This window comes from Rattus norvegicus, chromosome 6 (assembly GCF_021556685.1).
Source record: "Rattus norvegicus strain SHRSP/BbbUtx chromosome 6, alternate assembly SHRSP_T2T, whole genome shotgun sequence".
Classification (NCBI taxonomy): domain Eukaryota; kingdom Metazoa; phylum Chordata; class Mammalia; order Rodentia; family Muridae; genus Rattus; species Rattus norvegicus.
The window spans coordinates 20,416,706-20,438,646 of record NC_141539.1 but is presented as its reverse complement, the minus strand read 5'-3'; the positions used below and the strand labels follow the sequence as shown (position 1 = coordinate 20,438,646).

At 44.2% G+C, this 21,941-nt stretch overlaps 1 long non-coding RNA gene across 2 annotated transcripts; it reads right to left on the bottom strand.

The window, feature by feature from the left end:
* Nucleotides 1-1,346: 1,346 nt before the first annotated feature.
* On the bottom strand, nt 1,347-20,319 carry LOC148005071 (uncharacterized). 2 transcript variants are annotated; one of them, XR_015622225.1, is made up of 4 exons: nt 20,142-20,231; nt 7,605-8,071; nt 6,744-6,791; nt 1,347-2,308 (listed from the first exon to the last, which is right to left on the bottom strand). It is a non-coding gene; the product is annotated as an uncharacterized LOC148005071 (long non-coding RNA). The 2 variants fall into 2 exon arrangements; XR_015622226.1 differs by lacking the exon at nt 1,347-2,308 and adding an exon at nt 3,550-4,080 and having other exon boundaries at nt 20,142-20,319.
* Nucleotides 20,320-21,941: the final 1,622 nt, after the last annotated feature.

The following is a 21,941-nucleotide window of genomic DNA, read 5'->3' as shown; positions in this document are numbered from 1 at the left end:
AAGAGAGACAGAAATGGAGAGATGCAGCATTCTATTCATTCTTAGGCATTGTCTAGGGAATGGTGCCGCCCATACTCAGTATGGTCCTACCTCAATCAACCCCATCTTGAAACCCTTTATGACATGAACAGGGATTTGTTTTCCTGGTTATTGGAGCACAATCAAGTTAACGATTAAGACTAACTCTCTTGTACATCTATGTACATCTGCTTTATGGTGATACTGGACACTGGTACAAGGAGTTCAACCTGTCTCCACAAAGGAGGCCCCCATCTTGGATGGCATCTACTCAGGCTGCTTTAATGAAACACCCCAGACTGGGTGGTGGCTTATGAACAGCAGACATTTATTTCTCCCAGTTCTGGAGAGGGGGACGTTTAAGATCAAGGCTTGGCATGTCTGGTGTCTACTGAGGTTTTACTCTTAGCTTAGATGATAGTGTGCTTGTGCTGTGTCCTCAGGGGGTGAAAGAGGTGAGAGCAAAGCCCCTCTCCGGACACCTTGCTATTAGGGCAATCATCTCACTGGCAAGGGCGCTGTCATGATCAGATCCTCTCCTAGTGACACCAACAAATCTGTCACAGATAGGGGATGTGTAGATTTGGACTCTTTGGTTCCTAAGGGTCCTGTCTCATCTGAATTCTGGTTTCTTTCAATGCCTTCACTCTCTTAACTGCGCTTTCTTTCTTTGGCTGTTTGTATGTGGATGTTTCTATAGCTCTGTATCTGGCTGGATGTCGAGTCTCCATCCAATCTCTCGTCCTGACCCTAACACTAAGACTATCTCTGAAATCCCAGAGTCTGGCAAGGACCCTTTACACATATCCGATCTTACACCCCAGAGATTTGTTTATTGTTTATTTATTTCTGTGTGTGTGTGTGTGTGTGTGTGTGTGTGTGTGTGCCGCTGCCCATAGAGGGAAGGTCAGAGGAGGGCATTGGAGCTCCTCAAGCTGAGAAGCCACCTATCCTGTGTGGTAGGAACCAAACTCTAGTCCTTTGCAAGAACAAGAAAAGCTGTAAATCACAGAGCCATTTCTCTAGATCTACAATCTCTCTCGCTCCCTCCTGTTTTCTTCCTTCCTTTCCTCCCTCCCTTTCTTCTCTCCCTCCCTTCCTTCCCTCCTTCCTTTCCTCCCTCCCTCCTTCCCTCCCCCAGTTCCTCCCTTCTTCCTTCCTGTTTTTTTTTGAAAGTGTTACTGGATATTGAACCCAAGGCTTTGCACACGTCTCTGAGCTATAACTTGGCACCTATTCAGTGTGTAATGAACGCCTGTTTTCCATGGTGACAATGACTATGATCTTAAATACAATTATGGTAACCATAAACTGAAAGGACCTCATTTACTATGTTGAATTATTTAATGAGAATTATGGTTAAGAGTGAACAGAGCCTAGCACTGAAAGGGCCAGGCAATTAAAATAGTTTTGTGGGGCCAGGGGCAGTAGCTGTGTTGGCAAAACCTTGCAAGTGCAAGGACTTCCTTTTGATTCCTAGAACCCAGGGGAAAAAGAAAAGGGGGACCTGGTAGGCCCATCTGTAATTCCAGCTCTGGGAGACAGGGGGGTCTCCCAGACCAGTCAGCCTTGGGAAGTTCCTGTCTAAAAAATCCAAGATGACAGTGTCCCAAAGCAGCTGAGGGTGTTCATTGACCTCTGTGTGCATATGAGTTCTCCAAAACACACGTGCCTGTGCACAGACAGACACACGGACATTCCTTAGTACACATCGTAACGTTTGCTGTGTACCTCACCGTCCTATTGTGATAACCTATAAAGAGGTGCTATGCTAATTTTATCTAGTAATTGCAGTACCATTTGATCAGCACTCTAGTCTTGTGGTTTGTCAAAGAGTATTTGTTTTAAAATTTGTTTTCTAGCTCTGGATAGATGGCTGGACAGTTCAGAACGTGTACAGCTCTTGCAGAGGACCACTGTTCAGTTCCCAGGACCCAGATAAAGTGACTCACGAGGGCTTCCAACTTCAGCTCCAGGGATCTACTGCCCTCTTCTGGCCACTTTGGGTACTGCACATGGCTGGGGAGACAGACACAGACACAGACACAGACACACACACACACACACACACACACACACACACACAAATAAATAAAATGTTTAAGAACTTTCTTCTTTCTAAAAAGTTTCTGTCTTTTTAAAGACAGGGCCTCATGCAGCCTAGGCTGGCCTCAAGTCCGCTGTGCCGTCAAGGATGTCCACACATTTCCAAGTACTGGGATTAAAATCATGCTCCGCTCCCATGCCCGGTCCACCACTCTAACTTTTCTCAGATGTCTTTACTGACAGCCTAAAAAACAAAATAAAGAAATACAGTCTAGATTACTTCATACCCTATTTCATGTAATATATCATAGCTACATGATTTGGGGGAGGGGTTCTACAAAATGGAAACAGTGCTCTCATTATCAAGGATTTCAAAAGCCAGGGCTAGCTACAGAGATGGCTCAGCAGTTGAGAGCACTTGCTGTCCTTCCAGAGAACCAGAACTCAGTTCTCAGCAGAGCCCGGTTAAGCAGCAGGAAGCCCTCCTTTAGATTCCAGCTGCAGGAATCTGACTGAAACCCTCTTTAGGCTGTTTCTGTACCTGCACTCATGCGCACATACCCCATCTCAACACACACACACACACACACACACACACACACACACACACACACAGAGACACACACACAGACACACACACACAGACACACACACAGACACAGACACACACACACACACACACACACACGACACACGCACACACAGACACACACACACCACAGAGTGTGGGCTTAGTGTGGTTATGCTGTGGTTTCCTTCTCGGTCTTCCTTGAGATAAAAGTCAAGTTGAGGCTTAACAGTAGGGTCCATTCTAGCACATATACCCACATACTGGAGAGTGTGTTGAGATACTCATGTGTGTTCAGATAACTTTTATCCCCTAAAATAAATGAATGAATAAATAAATCAATAAATAGTGAATGAATAAACAAACAAATGAATAAATAAATACGAAGGAAGGGAGGGAGGAAGAAAATAGAATTTCAAGATGGAGACAGCAGTTTCAACGAAAGCTTGAAGTCAGTCCATTGTTGTAGGTATCGTGGTGGTTTGTCTAAGTTTTGCCCCCATAGACTCATGTTTCAATGCTTGGCTTGTAGGGAATGGCAGTATTAGGAGGAGCAGCATGCTGGAGGAGGTGTGCCGCTGTGGGGGCATTCTCCTTTGAAGTCTCCCATGCTTAAGCCAAGCCAGTGTGGTATACAGTCTCCTTCTGCTGCTTTCGGATCAAGACGTAGAACTCTTGGCTTCTCCAGCCTCACGTCTGCCTGCACACTGCCGTGACTCCTGCCCTGGTGATAATGGACTAAACTGTAACCCAGCCCCATTGAAATGCTTTTCTTTATAAGAGTTGCTGCGGTCATGGTGTCTCTTCACAGACCTAACTAAGGCAAGGGTTAATTTCACATCACGCCACAGTAAAGCAAGCATAGCCATAGGCAAAGTCATAAGCTATGAACAGCAGTAGCAGAGACTCTACCTCATCCAAGAAAAGATTTACTTTAATATGAGGTTTTTTAAAAAAGGCATTCTAAAATGAAAATCTTCAAGAGAGAATGTCTTACTCAGGACACAAAGTGCACTGGGGACATGAGGATGGGATATGGTCGAGCCATGTGTTTGCTGGCTTCCCCTTTTTAAGTAGGTACTAACTTTTAAAATTAATTTTTAAGTTAGCATCCCAATATGGCCATGGCTTCTGTGGCCAGTTCCCCTAAATTCTCAGGATCTGGCTGTTGTGTCATGTAAGACCATGTCTGTGGGTTTGGTGGATGTGCGAATAAAAAGGTTTGTCAAGGAGGATGGATAGAAAGTGGGATGCTCAGACCTCCTGGGGCTCCGACAGTGTGACGCACTCTTGGAGTAGTTTGTGCAGAAATAGTGTCCAGAGCAGCTTCCGTTACGACACCGTCCGTGGTTCTAGAGAAGCCATCTAAACGTCAGGTCCCTGGCCCCCTGGTCTCCTGCTCTCTGACCTCGCCTTCCTTCTCTTGGATTTTCCTCGCCCCAGTGTTCCTAAAGGTCAGAAGAAGACATTGGATTCACTGGCACTGTCGTGAGGGAGGGCTGGGAGCCAGCGTGTGGGTGCTGGGAGCCAAGCCTTGGGGCAGGGCAAGCGCAGGCGCTCAGTGGCTGAGCCATCTCTCCTGCTCCCCTTGAGCCATCTCTCAGCTCTGCATGTTTCACTCCCGCCCACGGTGTGACCTTATCTTAGCTCGCCCTTTGCCTACATACAGCCCCTCGTGGCGATTACCGCCATGACCTCCTCCGTGGTTTTCCTTGAGAACCCCAGGCACAGTTTTGCGAGTCGCCGCTGCAAAGAAAGCTACTGACTGAGGAACCACAGCTTGCTGTCTGGATTTTTTTTTTTTTTTTTTTTGACTTGGGTCTCACCAGCCGAAAAGACAGATTCTCTCACACGGAGTTTGCTCCCTTCCCAAATCTCATCACGCACTAATTCCTAAGGGCAATCCTGCAAATTACAGCTTAGCCCCAGGACAGGCTCTGGAAAACAGCAGATGCTAATAAGGAAGGTAGAAAAAAGTCCCGCGTCGAGAATTTCTCAAATAAAAAATTCCATTACTTCAACCCCTAGGAAGTCGGATCCCAATCTTTCTCTCTACCATAATTCATCCCCTCTTGAATTAAGCATGTCTGTTGTTGGCCAGAATTCCACGAACTTAAGAATTTAATAAAGAATTCTATTTCCTTCCTTAACCCCAGAGGCTGGAAGACTTCAGATTCCTTTATTCTGCCAGACACCCCAAAGCTGCAGGCGCTGGGCTAACTTCTGTGTGTAGCAGTGACTTGTCCCCTTTGAAGAGACTTTGTCACAGGAGCTCCATGCTTATGGTGGTCCAGCCTTGTGTCCAGTTCACCGGCTGGTTTGAGTATTCAAACAACCTTTGCTTCAGTTGAAACCAAGCATAGCCAGTTTTAAAACATGAGGGAGTCAGAGAATGGAAAGAAAATTTATGTTAGTCTTCCTCAACACAGAGAGAGGCTCAGGGAATTTTAAAATACTCTTATTCATCTGTCTGCCTGCCTATCTATCTATCTATCTATCTATCTATCTATCTATCTATCTATCCATCCACCCATCTACGAAAGATGGTTAACCTAGAATTACCTAGGAGACAAACATCTGGACATATTTCTGGTTGGTTTAATTGAGATGAGAAGACCCATCCTAAATATGGGGACACCATTCAATGGGTAGGGTTCTGAACTAAAACACACACACACACACACACACACACACACACACATACACACACACACACACACACACAAAAACAGGGAGAGAGAGAGAGAGAGAGAGAGAGAGACATATATACACACAAACACAGGTACACAGATAGACATACACAGATATACACAGACACACAGACACAGAGAAACACAGACAAACAGACACACACACAAACACGCACAGACAAGCAGACACACACATACACACAGATACACAGTAGACATACAAAGACACACACAGACAAGTAGACACACAGACACACACACATAGACAGACAGACACACACACAGACACATAGACACAGACACACAGATACACAAGCAGATACATACACACACATAGAGACACACAAAGAGACACATAGATACATAAATGGACACACACACAAATGGACACATGCACACACACACACACACACACACACACACACACACACACACGAGCTAAGCAGCTACTTTCCCTGTTCTCTGATTTCTGACTGGGGATGCATCAGGCCCAGCTGCCCAATGTTCCTGCCAGCATGCCTTCCACCACTGAGTCGTGAGCCAGAACAAACTGGCCCTTTCTTGAGTTATTCTTGTCAGGAATTTCATCAAGGCAATAAGAAAGTGCCTCGGGGTCTCCTCATCTCCTGATCTGCTCTCCCACTGAGATCTGGGAACTTCTAGAATAGACCCAGACCTTCAAGGTCACTGGGCAACATTCCTGAAGGTCCTTCCTCTCTGCTGGGGCCATGCTGAGAAAATAAAGAACACTGCCAGGTCTTTAAGAATTTCATAGATATCTTCCTTGTAATGACATTGTATCGACTACTCAGTAAGCTGAGGCAGGAGGATGCCTTGAGTCTAGGAGTTCAGGACCAACCCAGCTTGAACTACAAGATTCCATCACACACACACACACACACACACACACACACACACACACACACACACACACACACAAAGCGAAGTTTGATTATCTTTTCTGAGTTATAGCTATGTAGCCATTTAGTTAATCCAAACACAGCCTGAACTTTCCTGTAAAAGCAAATATAATTCGTCTTAGCCGACGAGGTTTGTTTGTTATATTTTATAAATATGGGCAAACTGCAAATGTGTTATGTGCCTTACTCCACCCATAACTTCCCCACTGGTGAGCATAACACTTTCTATTGACATAGGCATCACTTCAAATGGGAGTTTAGATCCCTATTCATGGGATTATATATCATTAAGCCCTACAGATCTGGTCTACAAAGAGGCGGGGGACCCCCTCCGTACCCTCTTTCTGAGAGGATTTCAAAGCTGGCTTCCAGCAGCCGTCAGAATGATTCCCGCCTTTCTTACAGCACTCATTAGAAAATAAAGCCAGATATAATTAACAAACAAACAAATGTATCTGCCTGCTGTTCTGACTTGTTATAATAAGTGTTATTTCTACTTACAAACAGTTTCCTGTCAGCGTCCTGCTGTTCCCTTAATAAGACTCCTGCCTGGGAAGAAGAAGAGTCAGTATTAAAATTAAGCCCTGACTTGTCATCGCCCCCATCCCCGCTTGTCAGTGTTTGGATCCGGTTCATGTTGAGCCTCAGAAGAACCAAAAGACTTAAAGTTAACCATTGCTGAGATGCCTGGCAGGGCCTGCGAGCTTTTAGAGTTGACTGAGAAGTGACACTGTTCTTAGGGAAGAATCAAATACCCTCATCTCCCCACTGTTAGGCCTAGGGGATCCTGAGACCCCCAGACTAGGGTATCTTCATGTTCCTGGGGAAGTTGCCCAGCTGGATGATGATGTTCTAAGACTTCTGGTAAGTTCCAGAGGCTCGGGTGAGTAAATGGAGTTAGAGAGGAGCCTGACCCCCAGATCTGGTCTGTAGTTGTGATGATATAGGAGCCAAACGAAGTTGTGAGAAAGTTGCTAAGCCAGATAAAGTGCAACAGACAGGATGCTGCTGTGTGATCGAGGGCTAGTGGTCATGGCTTTTCTTCTTTGGATTACTTATTTGTGATTGCCCGTGGCGTATTTACTTGTTCGTGAGTGTCCCATGTGCGGATCAGAGGGCGTGTGGAGGCCAGAGGTTGTCTGCAGGGGTCTGCCTTGGTTGCAGCATCCTCTATGTTTTAAATTTTATTTATTTATCCAATCATTCATATATGTATTATATTAAGTGTGTACGTGCATGCGCGCGCACCATGGTATAAGTGTAGAGGTCAGAGGACAACTCTTGGAAGTCAGCTCACTCCCACTACTTTATGGGATTGGGGACTGAGCAAAGATAATCAGGGGAACACAAAAACTCCCTTACCCTCTCAGCCACCTTTCTGGCCCATCCTCTTCATCAGATGTTTTGAGGTAGAGTCTGTCTCGTTGGTTCTGGAGGTTAATGGCTTATCTGGACCAGCTGGTCAGTGAGCTTCACGAATCTGCCTGTCTCTGTATCTAATGCTGGGATGACAGAGCCCCTACAACGACACTGTTTATATGAATGTTCTGGAGACCTGAACTCAGCTCTTCATGGTTTTGAGGCAAGCGCTTTACCGACTGGCTTATCTCCTCAGCCCCCTACTTTGGATTTCAAAAATGTTTTTTTTTTAATCTGGAAAAGGCGTCACAGAACAAAGTCCTATGCCTCAACATGTGTTTCTAGCATTTCCTCGTGGCTTGTTAAGCTATGATTCACTCCCTCCAGCTTCTTGGCTTCTGTATTGCTTTTGAAACAAATTCATAACATTGTATCATCCATTTTATTCATAAATCTTTCAGGTTTTATTTCTGAAAAAAAAAGAAGATTTCCTTTTAAAAACACAACCACAGGGGTCTAGAGGTCTAGTTCAAAGGTAGGGTCCTTGCTTACCCTGTATGTAGTAGCCCTGGGTTAGAGCCCCAGAACTACCCACAAAAATAAGAAAATTAAAAATGTAAACTATGTATACTGTGGTACTGCCAACACACTTAAAAGTGATTATCTATTCCCTCACACATACAACACTTAAAATTGCAGTTACCTCATGAATAAAAATATTAAACGTTTCATGTGTGTTTGCTGCTTTGGTTTTGGCTTCAAGGATGCCTTGAACTTCCACTCTTCCGCCCTCTGCCTCCTGAGTCCTAGGACTACAGGCCTGCGCCATCATGCCCAAATTCAATAGTTTGTTTGATCACAAGTCAAGTAAAGTCCCACGAAATGATTGGGGGACATGTTTACTAAGTCTGTCTCTGTGTTTTGAAGGATGTTTATTTAGGAGTGATGGTGACCTAGCAGAGCAGTTGTAAAACACACTCAGAGTTCATAGCTCTCTTCCCCCCATTTCCCCTCCAGCAGCATCTTACCCAGCCATTCCACAGTTGGCAAAATTGAGAGTTTAATGTGGGCAAATTGCTATTAACTACCTAGGGGCTTCATTTAGATTTCCCCCCCCTTAACAGTTTCTTTTTTGTCCTGGGAGCCAACCCAGAAGGACTTGGTGCATGTAGGTGGCATGGCCATTCCTTGGACTCCTGGTTTTAATGATTGCTCAGTCCCGGCTTTCATGACAGACAGTTCTGAGGAGTACTAGTGGGATGCTTTGAAAATGTCTCTCAATTTGAGTTTGTTTGAGGTTTTCTCCTGATTGGATTAGGATTGTAGGCGTTGTGTGAAGGATATCACAGATTACTTCCTATGCATTCTTTCAGTGTATATATTATGGTATCAGTGTGTATATCATTGTATCAGTGTATATATATGTATATGTATATATGTATATATATATGTATATATATATCATTGTATCAATGTGTTTACATCATTGTATCAGTGTGTATATATCATTGTATCAGTGTGTGTCATAGTGTATGTCATCATGATTTTATGTCTTTTAAATCCTTTCTCCTCTCCCCTCATTCTCTTCTCTTCTCTTCTCTTCTCTTCTCTTCTCTTCTCTTCTCTTCTCCTCTCCTCTCCTCTCCTCTCCTCTCCTCTCCTCTCCTCTCCTCTCCTCTTCCCTCCCCTCCCTCCCTCCGCCCCCCCCTCAGGAGCCCTTAAAACCCTCCATTATTGATGTTAATAGTATAGTTAGAGTTAAGTATGACTGAGTTCATGGACAATCCCCAGCCAGCTGCAGAAGACTAATAAAAATCTGGCGGTCAGGATGAATAATGGTATGATAAAGTTGTGACCTTGCTGAGAAATATGTCTGACGTCAGGATGCCTAGTGATATGACAAACTTGTGACCTTTCTGAGAAACCAACATCTGGAGGTCAGGTTGCCTAATCATATGACAAACTTGTGGTAGTGAGGATGCCTAATGACAAACTTGTGACCTTTCTGACATCCTGTTGACATCAGCTGATTGCCTGACCATAGGAGCAGTGTCCTTAGCCTGCGTAAATGTTTCCCACTTCCCCCCTCCCTCTGTTACCCCTGCTATGGTATAAATCCAGCCTTGGGAAAAAATAAAATTGTCACCTTGATCAGACTCTTGTCTTGGAGTCCTTCTTCGTGTCTCTTGTCCCCCATTCCCCTAGGTGGTCCCCAACCTCTGCTGACTCTCTCTTTCTCTCTCTCTCTCTCTCTCTCTCTCTCTCTCTCTCTCTCTCTCTCTCTCTCTCAAACTGATTTTAAACCCTCAATCCTCCTGCCTCAGCTTCCAAGTCTGGAATTCCAGTCCTGTCACCACCATACCAAGCACTTGCATTTTTAATGCAGGCCACCCATTACACTCAACAAATGGGGGCCTTGGTCATTGTTTAAGCTGAGGAATGAGGAATGAGGAATGAGGAATGAGGAATGAGGAATGAGGAGCTGTGTTGACTAGTATATGGAAGATGGCCATGACTTAAGGACTGGATCCCCAGGGGCCAATTCAGGAAGATGTTGGGGCTTTTTAGGAAGTCCAGCCTTATGAGAGAGGCTTAAGTTGCTGGGATCTGTGCTTTTGAGAGGGGTGTAGAACCTAGTGGTACTCTCATCCCTGGTCCTGGCTTATGATATAAATAGTTTGGGTGTACTTCTGTCATGAATTAACATTATTTCCAAAGGCACAGACCAATAGGGCCATATATATATATATGGCCTTAGCTATGATGAAACACCATGTCCAAAGTGACGGTAGTAGGACAGTGTTTGTTTGGCTTATACTTCTATATCAGGAAGTCAGGACAGGAACTTGGAGGCAGGAACTGATGCAAAGATCATGGAGGACTATTGCTTACTGGCTTGCTCTCCGTGACTTGTTTAGTTTGCTTTCTTTTTTTTTTTTTTACTTCAAAATATTTTAAAATATTTATTTATTTTGATAAATTTTTTCCTCCCTATGTCCATTCTACTACCTCTTATAACTAGGTCTTATATTCAGTGTATTACTTTGAAAATATTTCAAAATGTTAAGATTTCTTTATAAATTTATTTTTTTTATTTATTTTTTTTATTAACTTGAGTATTTCTTATATACATTTCGAGTGTTATTCCCTTTCCCGGTATCCGGGCAAACATCCCCCTCCCCCTCCCCTTCCTTATGGGTGTTCCCCTCCCAACCCTCCCTAGTTTGCTTTCTTATAGAATCCAAGACCACCATTCTAGGGGTGACTCCCCCAAAATGAACTGGGCACTTTCTAATTAATCACTAATTAAGAAAGCTATAGCTTTGCCTGCAACCTCCTCTTAGGGAGGCATTTTCTCACTGCCTACACAGAGGTTCTCTCTTCTCAGAAGATGATGGCTCATGTCAAGTTGACAGAAAACAAGCCAGCAGGTTCTCAACTTTCTTAATGCTGTGACCCTTTAACACAGTTCCTCATACTGTGGCGGCCCCCCCAACCACACAATTATTTTTATTGCTACTTTGTTAACTGTAGTTTTGCTAGTCTTATGAGTTGTAATATGAATAGCTGATATCTAGGATATCTGATACGCAACCCCCAAAAGGGTTGCTACCCACAGGTTGAGAACACTGGTCTAAGAGCTTTCCCATGACAGTTCAGTTGTAGATACATGGGGGAGCTGGGTATAGTTTCCTTCTTTGCATGGCATTGCCAGATAACGATTCAGGAATCTGTCACCAAGATCAGCCTTGGAGGACATGTTGCTTTGATATCGAAGATCTCAGCATGAGAGATTGCAGTTAACGTATGTTGACATATCAGTAGAGCTCCAATCTGTGAGTTTGTGCTCCAATGCTGGCTTAACGTCACTGTATGGATGGATCTCCTCCAACAGTGGTCCAGGAGTGGTTCCTTACGGGCTCTGACACCTTGGGTTCAGAGACCATCTGTAATTCACTCAGTGACCAGTCATGACGGGTTGCATTCCAAAAGGGCTGCTCTACTCTGATTCCCTAGGGGACAGTCCCATTGGAGCCCATGTGCTTGAAATCAGCTTGCAGTTCTGAGTCCAGCCCTTGGACTGGTGCCGCTGGGCTCCCATTGCCAATTCGGAAGAAGAAACTGCAAAGCAATGAATAGAGAGAAATCTCCTAGAAGATCTTAGGCCTCTATTTCAGGATTTCTCTATCAGGATGCCGACACCGGAGTGCTACCATGATGGGTCCCCTTGTTAATGCAGTTGTGGTTGTAGTAGGAGCAGAAGGCTCAGGCTGACAAGGATGATCTTGGTACTCTCGGTTTCACTGATAGGATTCTACTGTTCTCTGCCCTTGCTGGGTCAGTGGGCAGTGGGATTTAATGATGTGTCACACAGAGTTGTGACTCAACCCTGGGAAAAGCATTTCAAGAAAACGCTCATTGGCCTTCTGGATCCTTGGGCCATTAATATTCTTAATGGTGACAATAAAAGCTGAAAGAACTCCAGTCTCAGCAAGGGTTTCTAAGAGCAGCACAGTAATGAGCATGCACAGCCCTGGGTGGTAGGGCCTCCGGGCTCTTTCTCTGCCCCTGGCTGGCTCGCTATCCTTGATTTTGCCGTTTAACCCCACTTCCTGGGCTTGGGTGGAAAGTGCAGAGAGCACTGTCTGGGACCCGATAGGTATGGCTTGTCAAACAGCTATGGGGGTGTGCAGATGGCAGCCAGAGTTGGAAGAGAAGAGGGGTGTGCGGCATGTGTGTGTTACATTTTGAAAACAGAAATTACTTCATAACAAGCAGTGACAGAATGCCTGCCCCGTGGAGCTCTGCAGCAAGAAGGAAGATTTATTTGGCATTTTGAATTTGTTTCTTCAGTGAGCACAGGCCATTTGAAGGAGTTGGGAGAAAGAGGAAAAGGAAAGAAATTTAAAGTGCCAAGAATAATCTATGTAGCACTCCCTCCCTCTTCCTGTTCATGTGAAAAGATCTTTCTACTGGGGTTATTCATACCACATCTGGTTTTCTCCCTGCCTTTCCTGGGCTTCCTGCCCCCCGCTTCCCACCCCAGCAATTGTCTAAAGCCCTAGGCAAACCCCAGTACATTGTTGGCCCCCAGAGGCCTCAGAACAATGTACGGACTCTTTCCCACTCTATGGGTTCTGCACTTAAGCCTGGCTGTCTCACCTTTGTATCAGCCTTATCTCGGGGACCTTATGAGGCATTTGCACCTAAGAATAACCCAGTGTGTTAAGACAAATAGACCCAACTTCTGGGAAAGCCTCCCGGAAGGTCATTTCTAATTCCCGCCAGGAAACCCAAGCTTGGGTGGGAGTTAGCTATAGGATAGGATTTTAGGGTCCCTTGCTGGGTTCACTTTCCCCTTCTGGAGCTTTTGACTAGCATCTTGCTTCCCATGACATTTCTCTCAATTCCAGAGGACACCTGGGCCATGGTCAGATATGGGCGCCCTGGTGAGGTCTGGAAGCAGAACAGAGAGTGGGGGTGGGACAGGGGAGAACCATGAATCTGGGGCAGAGTTGGTTTTTCTGTTATCTACGACTATAGCTTCCATGTTTCTCTTCCTCCTCCCTGTCTTCCTCTTCCTCCTCTTCCCGTTCTCCTCTCTTCTCTCACCCCTTCTTTGCTCCTTTTATTTTGGAGTTAGGTTCTCAAAATTGGCCTTCAGCTTGGTAAGTAGCCCGGCGTGCACTCGAACGTCCAATCCTCCTGCTTGAGGAATTACAGGAATGTGCAACCACAGGGTCCTGCAGTCCTGAGGACGGACTCCGGGGCTTTGTGCAGTGTAGGCAAGCACTCTGCCACCGGAACTGCACTCCTATCCTCTCCCCATTCTCCTTGGGGTAATCTCCGGCTGGTTTGAAGCAGAGGCGACAGTATAAGCGTATACATGCTTACTTGCCTATGATTCTGTCCCCAAATTCAGGGCCGTGACTGTTTCTATTTATTACTTTATTAAATATCCACGTTTCTAGTCTTTTCCAGGGTTCACGCCTAGTGCTAGGGAACTCTTTGTGGATGGTTAACTTTCTAGAAGATTCAGTGGTGACCTCTTATTTCTACCTTGAGTAGGTCTCACACGTCCGTCTTGGTTCTACGTTTGCTGAATAAGTGGCATGGGGTATGGGGCCTCAGCCTGACTGTCTTGTGACCTTGGAAGGGTCTTTTAGATTTTAATAGCTGTTTTTCTTGTTTGTAAATTGAGTCTCTTTAAGGTGATCTGATACTGACTTGGTGGAAAAGGTTTGTAACAATGTAGCCTTTTAAAAGTCTGCTGAGGGCAGGAGAGAGCTCAGTGGCGAAGATTGATTACTGTCCATGCAGAACGTTCAATTCTCAGCGCCCACGTGATGATTCACAACTGCCTCTAACCCCAGCTCCAGGGGGTCCAGTGCTGTCTTCAGTCTTCTGTGAGCAACACAGACATAGACACAGAGACAGAGACACTCACACACATACACACACAGATACACATACACACACACACACACATGCACACACAGATACACACACATATACACACAGATACACAGACACACATACATACATACACAGATACACAGATATACACACATACATACACAGATACACAGATACATACACAGATACACAGACACACACAGATACACAGATACACACACATACATACACAGATACATAGACACACATAAATACACACACAGATACACACACATACACATATACACACACAGATACACAGATACACACACATACACACACAGATACACAGACACACACATACACACACAGATACACAGAGACAGCACAGACATACATTCAGGCACGATACTCATACCCATAAAATAGAAATACAGTCAAATTAAAAAAGTATGCTAAATGTTTAAGTATCAATACAGGCCAGTTTGAGAAACCAAAGTAACCCCCTATCTACTTATTAGTACCTGCTTTAAAGTATGCAAATCAATTATTTTTAGTGGAGTTTTGTTTATTCAGGATTTCTTATCTGGAAAGAAAAGTCTTCCTCAATCGCCTCCTGCTCTAGGTCTCTGGAGCCCACCAGTGAATACTTGTCACCTAGAGTGCCAGGGAGCCCCAAAGCCATGAGTGGTCTAACCCCGGGGACTCGTTAAGTGGCCGGCTATTGCTTATCAACAGTGCCATTGGACCAAAGTCCTTCATTTCTGAAGGTTAGTTACATAAAATTGTTATTTATTTATGATAAGATAGAGGTGCAGGAGCAGTGCCTTAGGTCAGATGGATTGTGGGTGCTGACTGAGGTTCTTTCCATCGCTCAGGACCCTTTGCAGAAAAGGGTTCTTGACCTCTGGGAAACAGGCAGGCAATTAAACTAAGTCAAGTGTAGTTTGCTGCAGAGTGGACTGAAAGCAGCCAGCTATTTGTCAGTATAGATCCCAGCCAAGAGTTTGGCTTATTATAACTTCCCGATTACCATGAACTTATTAATATAGCAAGAATGAGTTTGAAGTTTCAGCTCGACAGTCATCCAACAGCATGACTTCTTCATAAACATCCCGCCGAAATGTTCAAAACTACCTCTTCCTTCACCCTGATGGAAAAATAGATCTAAAAATTAACTTGGAGGGCTGGCAACATGGCTCAGAGGATAAAGGCACTTGTGGTCAAGGGTGATGATACCTGAGTTTGATCCCCGGAACCCACATAGCAGAAAGAGAGAACCACCACCTGAACATTGTCCTCTTACCTCGTGTGTGTGCTGGGGTAAGTGCCCCTCCCGAATAAATAAATGTAAAGATGATAGTTAACTTTGCCTCTCTTATTATTTAACCCACTTATCTGTTTGGACCTGAGTTTCTGGAACAGCCATGAGTTTATATGTATAAAGATTATGCACTTCTTGGGTAGGAAAAGAAGATAATAAGTGACTTACTCATGCATTAGTCAGCTTCCCACCGTCATGACTGTAAAAGCCACATCTTGATCACTTACAGTGCTAACTTCACTCCACCATAGATTAGGGAACATGCATTTCAGCTCCCTTCATTATTTCAGTGTCCATTCATTATAGGGCACAGGCTTAAAACGCCCCTCCCATGGCAGAGGAAAAGAGAGAGGGAGGCTGGGAAAACTCCAGCTTGGTCACATCCATGGAGCTTTTGGTTCGGTCACTTGTCAAGGACAGTGACATGTAGGCCACAGTGAATTGGTATGTGTGAGTATATCTATTCAACAAGGGACACTCAAGCCATTTGGCAACTGGGGGGTCTTCTAATTCTGCATGGGAAAGCAGAGAAAACAGTTGGGGAAATACTATGTCACAATAGATATAGAGGCATGAAGAAAACAGTCCAACACTTATTCACCAAAGGATTCAGGCCAAGAAAACTGAAACACATTCACCCAACTCCTTCTCTAGGAAAGTTCAAATCACCATTACTCACAATATTCTAAATGCGGGCTTCAAATGTTCAGCAGTGAATGAGAAAACAGGTAGATAAGAAATGTGAACTAGTCATACAGGCACAGAAGGAAGTCAAATATTATTACATGCTACAAGGCTGAATATTGAGATGCTGTGTTGAAAGCCTCTTACCGAGCAGGACCACCATGGTGGTTTGTGTTATCAGTGTGATAGGACTTAGAGTCACCGCAGAACAAGTCCCTGAGAATGGCTGTGAAGGTGTATCTGGATTAGGTTAACTGGAGTGGGAGCACCACTCTAAATGTGGGCGCTCCTATTCTATGTGTGTGTGTGTGTGTGTGTGTGTGTGTGTGTGAGTGCGTGAGTGTGTGAGAACTAAAGTGTGTCATCGAGATGTTCTGGAAATGGGTACTGGTTATAACTAGACAACCTTTTCAATACTAAAACAATGGCGATACAAAACTCCGCAGCTGACAAGCTACTTCTGTTTTAAAGTGAATGTTACAGCATATTTCAAGTGGTAAAAATTTCCAAAGTCGGTGGGATTATAAAGAGGTTTTTACCTTTTCACGCTAGTATTTCTATTCTGCTTGATTTTTAAAATAATGAACAAATACTATTTTTATGCCTGGAGAGACAGAATGAAGACATCCTAATTAGGGGAAATACACACAGAAAAAAAAATCAGTTGTACATTGATAGTTCTCTTGATCTTACATTAGGATGCAATTCAGGTGGCTTGATCTTAAGTACTTGCTAGTTAAAATCTGAACAGTCTTTGAGTGAAGCACTCAAGAAAATCACCACAGACCTGTCATTAACCCAGAGAAGAACAATAGTGATGATGAAAATATCCAAAACCAGGAAAGAGTGAAGACAGGTTTCATCAGAGGTGTTTGAGGTCAGCGATGCACTCCGTGACAGAAAGTGGTTTTCCAAAGAGGAAGAGAGATTCTGTCTCACATTCCAAGCCTCATATTCACCGTGTAGCGGTACCATCATGGAAATTACAAGCTTGAGTAAGTATGCTTAGGTCCAGGCTCTCCTGTCTCTGTTGGATGAATGTCTTAGCTAATATCTTGTTCAGGAGATAATGTGCTCTGTCCTGGGGAATGGGTGGAAGAAAAGACGGTTGGGTGTAAGGTGGTTTCAGAAGATGAATATGATGAGGGGATCTCTGCGGGTAGATGGCCAAAGTCTGGCAAGGATGGGTAAAGCTAAGAGTCTTAGTCATGATTTCCATTGCTCTGAACAGGCAGCATGATCAAGGCAACTCTTATAACAGACATCGTTCAATTGGGGCTGGCTTAATGATTCTGAGGTTCAGTTCATTATCATCAAGTCAGAAACATGGCAGCTTCCGGACAGGCATGGCTCTGGAAGAACTGAGTTCTACGTTTTGTTCTAAAGGCAAACAGGAGAGGAATGGCTTCCTCGAGCAAAGAGAAGGAAGCTCTCAAAGCCCACAGTCACAGTGACACACTTCCTCCAACAATACCACACCTTCTAACAGTGCCACTCCCTGGGCCAAGCATATTCAAACCACCACACTAGGTAAAGCTAAGGGTCGCAGCTACTACTCCAAACTCAGCCTACTCACTCACTCCACAAGAACTCTCAAGATCCAGAATGTGCCACAGGCCCCTCAGGGCTCCAAGGTGATTACAAGATTCATTTCTTATCTGTGGTCAGTCCTTATCAATGAGCAATACTAAAGGAGGGAGGGTAGTAATTCATAACCAAGGAGCTCCAAGAAATCCGAAGTCAGACAGGCATGAAGCATATCCCAGTGGACACGGGAGCTCAGATTTAGAGAGAATTGTAACAGATGAGAGAGGCCAGCACAAAATCAATAGAAAATTAGTGCTCAGAAAACTCGTGCTTCTGTGTAGGTGTGTGCAAGCACGTATTGCTAAAAAGGGCACAGCTTAGGTTCTTTACAAATAGCACACTCTAAACGTAATTGTCCCAAGCGTTCCTGTTTCTCACAGCTTCCTTCTGAAAGGTCAAACAGAACTGGGAGAAAAAATGGTAACCCTGGTGACAACAGACTTGTTTTAAATGTTCTCGGACCAGCAGCTCTCAGGCAGGAGTCTGTGCAGCAGCCTGTTTGTGCTAGCTGCTTACTGTTTGAAGAAGGGAAAGGCGGTGGAATGGTTGTCCCTTCCAACCCTGGCAAGGAAGGGCAAGGTCCTGCTTTGTTCACTTAAAGTGATTTACCAAAAGATGAAACCGAACCCCTAAACGGCACCTCAGCTCTGACTGTGTCTGGTTGGCATTACCAGGGATGCTATGCTCATTCCAGTCCGCAAAGCAGACTACATTATCGAACTAGACCAAGAAGCAATCAGTGTTTGTAATGTGGTGTTTTCTCCTCAGACCCACCTAACCCCATGCTCCAGAGGTAGAATAAACCATCAAGTCCGACATTGCAGATAGTTTAAGAAGCTGCCTGTGGAAGGACTTCTGGTGGCTTCAGGATTTTTTTTCAACATAATCAAGAGAATTTTGAAAACAGGCTTTAAATATTTCTTTGAATAGTGCAAAGGTTACCCTGATAATGCGAATGATTTCTTTATTTTTATTTTGTATTTGAGATTTATTTTTATTTAATGATTGATTGATTGATTGATTGATTGTGTGTGTGTGTGTGTTTGTGTTGTAAAACAGCCCAGGCTGACTTGGAATTCATAATTCCCCTGCTTCATCCTTCCCAGAGTTGGGATTTACAGGTTAGTGCTAATGCACTTAGCTAAGTCTTTTGTTTTCTTTTAATTAATTTTAATCGCGGTTAAAAGTAACATAGAGCTGAGGTTGGAGGTTTAGCTCAATGGGAGCGTGCTTGCCTAAGAAGGGTAAGGTCCTGGGTTTGGTCCTCAGCTCTGGAAACATAACCTAGAGCTAAAGTATGCCTCACTGATACAGAACCTTCCTAGCATGCATGAAGTCCTGGGTTTGGTTCGCAAGGATAGAAAAGTAAAATAAAATAACCTTATTCAACATAGAGCATGCTGATACTGAGAATTGAACCCGGGTCCCCGGAAGTGCTCTTGCCCTTCACATCATCGCTCTAGACTGACTGGTTTTATTCTCACATCTTAAAATATGCCCAGTACCTATTAGTAAGTTTGCAACAAGCGTTATAAAGCTAGTAAACATATAGTTGGTATACCATTGGATATATACTCCGCAAATCTCTGCCCAGCCACTCTCATAGGAGGAGCTGTGTGCCCCACCCACCCTTTCCTGGGCTGCTTCTGCAAGGCATGATGGGAGAGACTGAAGAAAACTGTGGCTCAGGCCAAAGATCAGAATTTACGGTGCACGAAGCTAATTGGCACCAAAGGATACAATTTGAGATTTCTGATGGCATTTAATACCTGCTGGCTAGGCTTGATTAGAGGGCACCGTGTTCCCTTAATCATCAACCACCTTTAGTACTTATATAATCAAACAACAGAGTGTGGGATGAGGGACACAGAGAGGACAGAGAAAGGGCAGCTATGTGGGTGGATGACAGCCAACGCGGGAACGGGTAGACTGAGGAGAAGGCTCCCTTAACATTTAAACATCTCAGCCAGCAGTTTTCAATTAGCACGGCTTGAGGATCCTTAAAACTCACCCTGGTCTGAGCTTTTCAGATCAATAAGAACCTCTTCAGGTATGGGAAATGATGCACCGAGTCTCAGGTGTTTCTAAACGCCCCTTAGGTAATCTTAAGAGAGAGCCCGGCTTTGGGCTAGCAACTGAGTTCCTCGTTAAATAGAATAAGATAGAACTGATTCAGAGAAACTAACTCCATAGACAACAGTGTCTCTCAAGCCATCACCCTGACGGTTACAAAAAAAAAAAAAAAAAAAAAAAAAACCAAAACCCCCAAACAAATAAAAAAAAAAAAAAAACAAAAATCCAACAGAAGAAAACAATAACAACCACCCACCTATTTCTAACCGGACCTGGTTCCCACAGGGTGCGTTGAATTAATCTTTTCTGCAGCTCAGACTCTGAAAATTGAAAGCCATTCCTCCCCGTGATTCATGTAGATAAGACGCAAATGATTAGACACGGAGGAATTTCTAGCCCCAGAGCAGACATAATTATCTTAATCTGCATTTTAAACACAATTTAAATTGTGGTAAAATACACATATCATGACTTACCGTCTTAACCACTTTGAAGTGTTTAGTTTTGGAGTATTAAGTCTGCTCGCAGCGACCCATCTAGAACACTCTTTTCATATTTTAAAACTGAAACTCTAAACTTGCTAAACCGCACGTCCTGCCCCGCCTCCCCTCCCCCAAACTCTCAAAGCCCACTGCACTCTCCACGTCCTTGACTACTCTAGGTCCCTTATGCGAGTGGGTTATATAGTATTTGCTTTGCAGCGACTGGCTAAATTAGCATAATGTTCTCAGAGTTCATTCTTCAGCTTCGGGCTGCGCCAGAATTTCCTTCCTTTTTAAAAGATAAGAATCTATCTTTGAGATCCTATACTGGAATTGAGAGCTGTCCGGGAATAGTTAGGTTTTTGTCTTTTGAAAAGTCATCATATTGGTTCCCATGAAGATTCCAACCTTTCCAAATCTCCCTCAATAACTGGTACTTTCTGCTTTTATATTTGTTTACCTGCTTGCTTATTTATTATGTACTCGGGCATGTGTGTATGTCTGGTCTAGGACTCACTGATTCTAGGGCTGAGATTCTCAACCTTCCTAAAGTTGTGACCCTTTAATATAAGTTCCTCATGTTGTGGTGACCCCAACCATAAAATTATTTCATGGCCACTTCATAACTGTAATTTTTCTATTGCTAAGAATCATAATGTAAGTATCAGATATTCAAGGTATCTGGTATGTGACCCACAGGTTGAGAAGCTCTGAGCTCCTGTGACTGCTTCTCTTTACCCCAGACTCCCATGACAAGTATCACTCATGCAAGCTACCATGCCTAACTATTTCACTTGGATTCCTCGACTTGAACTTGGGCTCTTATGCTTGTACGGCAAGAGCTTTGCCTACTGTGCTCTCCCCTCAGCCCTTGTTTTTATTGTTCATTTTTGATGGTAGCCACTTTAATTGGTGTGGCTCAGAAGCCACTCTCTCTACTCCTCAGGCTAATTCTTTGCGTGCCAGGATGCCTCCTTATCCAATATCTTCTAGTGTTGATTCTGAGGCTGGCTTTAATGCTTGCCTTTCCAGTTTTAAATGTGTAGCCACAAGGATGTGAGCTCCTTTGGGCTCTATTGCCCCTTAGCAGCCTGAGGGACAGGTGCTGTCTGAGCACAGACCTCAAAGACTGATGCGATCCAGTCCTGGGGTCCCATCTGGTCTGATGTCTATGATAGACAGAATAATAACAAAAAAGCAACAGAGTAGCCCAAAGCCATGAAGAGAAAATCTGATCTTCAGAGATGCCCAACATAAAAGGAAATGGAGACTAGAGAGCCTTGTAACTCTTCTCTCCGGTCTTTCACAACGTGAAGAGACTATCTCAGGTTCCTCCCGTCTCTATCCCCCCAACCCCACCATTCTTTTATTGGTATGTCACCTCATCTTTTCATCTCTTCATGTTTTATTCTGTCAGTCTCCTGGGCTGAATCCAAAGTTCTGTGAGAGTGTAGGGAAGTGGCATCCCCGACTGGCCCACGAGAAGCCAGTGACTAGGGTGCATTAGTTTGGGTTTTATTGCTCTGAAGAGACACCATGACCATGGCAACTCTTATAAAGGAAAAGATTTAATTAGGGTTTGCTTACAGTTCAGAAGTTTAGTCCATTATCATCATGGTGGGAAGCATGGCGGCACACAGGCAGACATGGTGCTGGAGAACGACCTGAGAGTTCCACATCTGGATCTACGGACAGCAAGAAAGAGAGAGTGACACTGGGCCTGGCTTGAGCATCGGAGACCTCACAGTCACCCCCAATGACACACTTCCTCCAACAAACCACACCTATTCAGGC